The following is a 6,020-nucleotide window of genomic DNA, read 5'->3' as shown; positions in this document are numbered from 1 at the left end:
TCCCGTTTTTATTAAAGTCTTTACGGTAAGAGCAGTTAGGCTAAGTTCACACGAACGTGTGTGATCTTTGTCCGTATTGCGGCCCGCAAATCGCGGGCCGCAAAACATGGCCACAGTTCCGTGTGAATTCCGTATTCACTTCAATGGGTCCGCTAATCCGGAATCGCGGAACGGCCGCACGGGACGGGACCCCTCGGAAGCACTACAGAGTGCCTCCGGTACTTCCGTCCCGCTAAAAGATAGAACAAGTCCTATCTTTTAGCGGAACGGCCGGATCACGGAGCCATTAAAGTGAATGGGTCCGCGATCCGATGCGGCTGACCTACGGCCGGCGATCGTGCATTACGGCCCGCTATTTGCTGGCCGCTGCACAGGCACGGGTCACACACGTTCGTGTGAACCCGGCCTTAGACTATGGAGCTATATGCCTGATAAGGTGGTGATGGTGAGTGCAATAAAACACTTCACGTCTGGGTGTCTGGATGTATTTCCGTAGTGTAATAATATTACAGGCTATAGCTACTAGAGAGGGGTCGTTGATCCAGCGATTGATTATGATTTTCTTGATTGGAGTCAGGAATGAATTTTCTCTCATAAAGTGTTGATAATTGGCAACCTCACAGTAGGTTTTTTTCATTCGTCATCATCAGTTTGACGGCTAACAGGATGTAAACCGGATGGAAAAATTAATTTTTTCTGTCTTATAAACCATGTAAGTATGTATTAGATACGTTTTATTTAACACTTTATGATGTTCTAACCATTGCCCTTTTAAAAAAATGAATATATAAAATAATACAATTGAAGTTTTTGGCCTGTATCACCAGTTGCACGGTCAATAATAATTTTTCTATTTCATTTGATAGTGTATTTCCATCTCAAGCCATGCCATCCTGCATCATCCCTGGTTGTGGTAATACATGGAAAAGAAAAAAACAAAATATTATTATGCATGTTTTCCCAAAAAAAAAAGATTTAATTCGCTGTTGGCTATTACAAGCGCCCCAATATTTTCAAGATTAGGAAGACTGGGTCGAAAAAATATTTCTTGGAAAACAGACCGACCGCTATAGACTATGTTCCCGTCACTTTGATTATTTTGCATATCAGGATGGCGGTTCAAGAAAAATACTATTTCCACATGCTCTACCAACTATTTTTCATGACCTAAAGACGATGACACCGGAAAATACAATAGGGGTATCACATGAAACCCCCTTTGAAAAACAAGAAAACACTACTGAGAACAGGCCACGAAAAAGAAAACGAGTAACCCAAACAGAGAGAGTTGACATGGATCCTAATAGATCAACAATAAACAGTAACATAGTGGTATCCGGATTATCGATTGGTGAAACTGTATATCTACCCATATTTTCTAGTCCTATAACCACTGCAGTAAATAATGAATGCGTCAACATCAAAACAAAAGATAATTCTACAAACACTGACCTACACTGGTACGAGGACAAAAATGTATTTGTTATTGACTCATCACTAATACAAAAGAAAAATATTGGAACTCAAACATGTAAAGGAAAAAAAAAAATTGCGGGACAACTTGCAAGCTATTGACAGACTCGCATGATTTACCAAAGATAGAGAGAATGAGAAAAAAACTTACTCTTGAAGAAATTGAAACAGTTGAAAGTTTACCATCAGGCGAGGATCTTTACCAGAAGTACATTGCTAACAATAATGACAACTGTGTAGATAAAAGTGCATTATCTTCTATGGAAAATGTTGATTCAATATCACACGGCGAACAAAGGATTGGTTTTCATACTGTGTCAATATCAAATACAGATCAAAATTATTCACGTTTTGACATTCCACATACATCTCCTCTTCATAGGTGTATACTAAGACCAGAAGAACCAGTTTTTACTTCTACCCCAATGAGTGTATGCTGCACACCGGTATGCACGCCCTATGATAATAGTTTACAAGGTCAGAAAGCACCATCTTCAGTTGTTAAAAAACTGGATTGGATGGAAGGAGTAGTGCAACCTGTTGAAAAAGAGTCAATTGAAACAAATCAAGAGTACTTGGATATACTAATGGAGGATTCGGACATTGAAGAAGACGAAATTCTAAGTGACCTTTCTGACAACAGTGATGACGAAGATACAGAATTTTTGAATACAAATTCCTGGATGGACAACATGGATAACATATCATCTGACTCAGATAACCATTCACAAGAGCCTAAATTTTTAGTTTTTTATAGTTGTCTTAAAAAACTAATTGGTATGATTCCATGCCAGTACCGTAAGACATGTGGTCATGAAATAACGCATATTGTGGTTAGACAAAATGGTTCTGCTATAAATGTGGATGTAAAATGCACAAAGGGTCACCACAAACACCTTAGGAATAGCCAGCCCCTAGTTAATCGAGTTCCAGCTGGAAACTTATTGATTTCAAGCGGTATTTTGCTGAGTGGAAACCATTTTTTAAAGATTAAATCATTTTTTGATGTTATGAACATCTATTCTATATCCAAATCCACCCATTATAGGCACCAAAGAAGATATATATTCCCTATGGTTGATTATCATTGGAAACAAGAAAAAAATAATATTATCACAGCTATTGGACAACGAGCGGTGTGCCTTGCAGGTGATGGGCAATCAGATAGCCCTGGCTTTTCTGCCAAATACTGCGTTTACACCATGTTGGACACTGAGTCAAGTAAAATAGTTGATTTTACTGTTGAACAAATTGTACCCCCAAATAATTCAGTGAGCTTGGAGAAAATAGCTTTCAAAAAGACATTGGAAAGAATACTGGCTTCTCATGTTAAAGTAAGAATACTAACTACAGACAGACATGTTGGAATTCGAAAAATTGTAAGGGAGGACTATCCGAACATCAAGCACCAATTTGATGTGTGGCATATGGCCAAATCGGTTGGTCAAAAACTACTGGCTGTCTCAAAATTCAAAAATTGTGAAAAGATTTCTCCCTGGATTCAATCTATAAAAAACCATCTTTGGTGGTGTGCCAGAAATTGTAATGAGGACGCTTCAAATTTATTGGCAAGATGGAATTCCATTACTCGTCATGTTTTGAATGTGCGCGAATGGGATTCAGAAGGGCAATACTGTAAATGCCATCATCCACTAGGACTTCCACACACTAAATGGTTAACGGAAGATTCCGCTGCATTTGCTAAAATAAAAGCTGTTATTGAAAACCCATCACTTCAACGTGACTTGGGACATTTATCTTTCTTCTGCCACACCGGCGACTTAGAAGTGTTCCATTCAAGTGCCCTGAAATACAGACCAAAGCGAGTTCATTTTTACTATGATGGTATGGTGGCACGGACAACTTTGGCTGTTCTAGACCATAATAGAAACATAGAAAGAGTTCAAGTGGCTTTGAGAAGATTTGAAAGTTACACTGAAGAATCAAGCCGAAAGCGTTTTCGAATAGAATATTCAAAAGCCCGTAAGGCCTGGGTGGTCAAAATACTATATGAACAGCGTTGTAACGAATTCCTGAAAGAAATTCTACGTGACATATTTCTTTATGCTGAAAACAGAATTGAGAGTGATTGGGAGTCCGCAAGAACCTCATTACCAAAAAATATTGCCCCAATTCCAAAACCACCATCTCAGGAAATTATAGACAAATATTTATCGAGATTTGGAAATATGTAACGGGTAATAGTTCATGGAACCTTAGTCTACATACTCAATGTTGCGTTAATATTATCAGTGAGCATGTACAGTGGTTTGACATTTGTATATTAGCCTTTTACATAATTAAAATGGACACCCATATGAAAAATCATACTACTGTTGGTATAAAGACCAAGACTAAGATGTGTTCCTTTTTTTCTAAAATTATAACTCTAAACTTAAAAAATAACCATAATACACAGTTTTGACCACACTAAAGTTTTTTATAAAAAGTGGCCACATGAGGCATAATTTGAATTTGAAGAAAGAATTGTATGCCTACGTTCTTAGTTGGTTGCATTACTATTTCACTTTTTTTTTCTTTTAAAGAAAAAATGAGGTTTGATAAGTTTTCAAAGTGAAATATACCTTATTATCTGATTGTACAATATACGTCACTATAAAAAATTTATATATAATTATTAGGACACTGTTACTGATTTTATCTATAAAATTTTTTATTTTTTGTATAGGTGAATGGTCGTGTTTCTTCTTCAAAATTTGTACAATTGAACCAATTGTTTATGTAAAAATAAAAAATTTGTTTTTGAAAACATAGTGTGTAAACATTGTGTGCAATATTATTTTTTACGTCAAAAAATAAGTCAATTTTTATTTATTTACGAAATTGTAAGTTCACTCAATCATGAATCAAACCATATAATATCTCAATTTTGAGATATTATAATATAATGTCATTTGTACATATATGGATAAACTTTTTATTGATAGCAAACATTAGTTTAGGATTGACAAAATCTGATGTATTTTATTAAACCAAATTAATAATATAATTGAAAAATCTTCTTATACCTTATCGATTTCGTCTGGCTTCTGAAGCCGGCTGTACAGGGTACACAAAAATCAAGGCAGACAAGTGCTGCCTGTAGTGCAGTAGTACATCTCAAACTCAGCTCCAATAGCATTGTCAATAAATTTGTACGTTATGGTTTTCCGGCAATATCACAGCAAACTAACAGAGGATGGCTGAATAAAACAATTCTGACTTTGATTGGAACTTCTGCACAATTGGAAGCAAGTATCGGCCTATGTTGTCTCATGACAGCCGGAGAAGCCTGCCCAGAATGTGAAAGTAGCCTTAGATGTTACAGTCAAGTGTGTATATTGAACGGTGGAAAAATGTGTCCATTTGAATTTCACTTCTAAGTAATTACAAATGTCAACATCAAATTAATTAATATGATTCATCTCTGAAATTTTATACAGTAAACAACCAGTGGTTAAATTTATTATGTAATGCACCTAAATAGCCAACCAAAATACAAAAAATTGGTAAAACCAATATATCAATGCAAATCTAGCTGGATGATATATCCAATATTTTGGATAGAGGTGGCCGCTATAAGTGCGTTAGGTAATATTTTTGGTTCATTGTATTAAAACATATTTTTTTATTTATTTTAGTGTTGAACAATTTAATCAATATTGTAATTTATAATTACATAGATGTTAAAATTCTATTGGTTGGCTTGACTTATGTCTTTCTTTTGTATTTTTTTCTAATCGTACATAAAATACCCAAAAAGATAGTGGTATAAATTCAGCCATTGGATTATATCCAGTATAAGTACGTTTTAATATACTTTGATTGTCCTTTTGTAGTTATTCACATTAATTTTAAACGGGTTATCCCATCTTAGAGAATGGGGGCATATCGCAAGGATATGCCCCCATTGTCTTATAGTCCACCGCTGGGACCCACACCTACAAGGAGAACAGAGCAGAGAAAGTGGAGTAGGGTGCACTGCGCATGTGCAGCCGCCCTCCGTTCAATTATATGTAGTCGCCTAAAATAGCCGATCGCTGGCTTAGCTATTTCCGTCGGCCCAATAGAAATGTTTGGGAGCGTTGCCCGCGTTTGTGCGATGAGCTCCCATTCACTTCAATGGGAGAGGCGGAGAGCTGTGCCTCGTGGTGTTCGGACCCTTTGAAACCCGAAGTCCTCCAGCCACAACTATTCCTGGCTCCGTTATCGTTGTAGGTGCGGGTCCCAGAGGTGGGACCCGCACCTATCTGACAATGTGGGCATATTCTTGCGATATGCCACCATTGTCTAAGATTGGATTACCCCTTTAAAATTTCATTATATACAAATATTTTCCTTGGCTAGGACCACCCTACACGATGGATCAACTGAGATGATCCTTGCACACAGTAGAATAAATAACTTACCTGCTTGGGGACGTGAATGCTGAAGTGCCATTAGGGTAGTGCTTAGTCCTATATTGTAAAATAAACTCCTCGAATATGTTATTAAAGGGTGGTCGTAACGCCAGGATACATACAGTATATATTTGTGGAAATAACAAA

At 36.8% G+C, this 6,020-nt stretch overlaps 1 protein-coding gene across 1 annotated transcript in view; it reads left to right on the top strand.

Moving 5' to 3' along the window:
- Positions 1-6,020, top strand: part of LOC121008786 (carboxypeptidase O-like) — a 278,938-nt gene that overhangs the window by 36,699 nt on the left and 236,219 nt on the right. The gene's annotated exons all lie outside the window — the stretch shown is intronic.

This window comes from Bufo bufo, chromosome 7 (genome assembly GCF_905171765.1).
Source record: "Bufo bufo chromosome 7, aBufBuf1.1, whole genome shotgun sequence".
NCBI classification, from domain to species: Eukaryota; Metazoa; Chordata; class Amphibia; order Anura; family Bufonidae; genus Bufo; species Bufo bufo.
The sequence above is the reverse complement of the archived record's forward strand: the minus strand, read 5'-3'. Positions and strand labels throughout refer to the sequence as shown.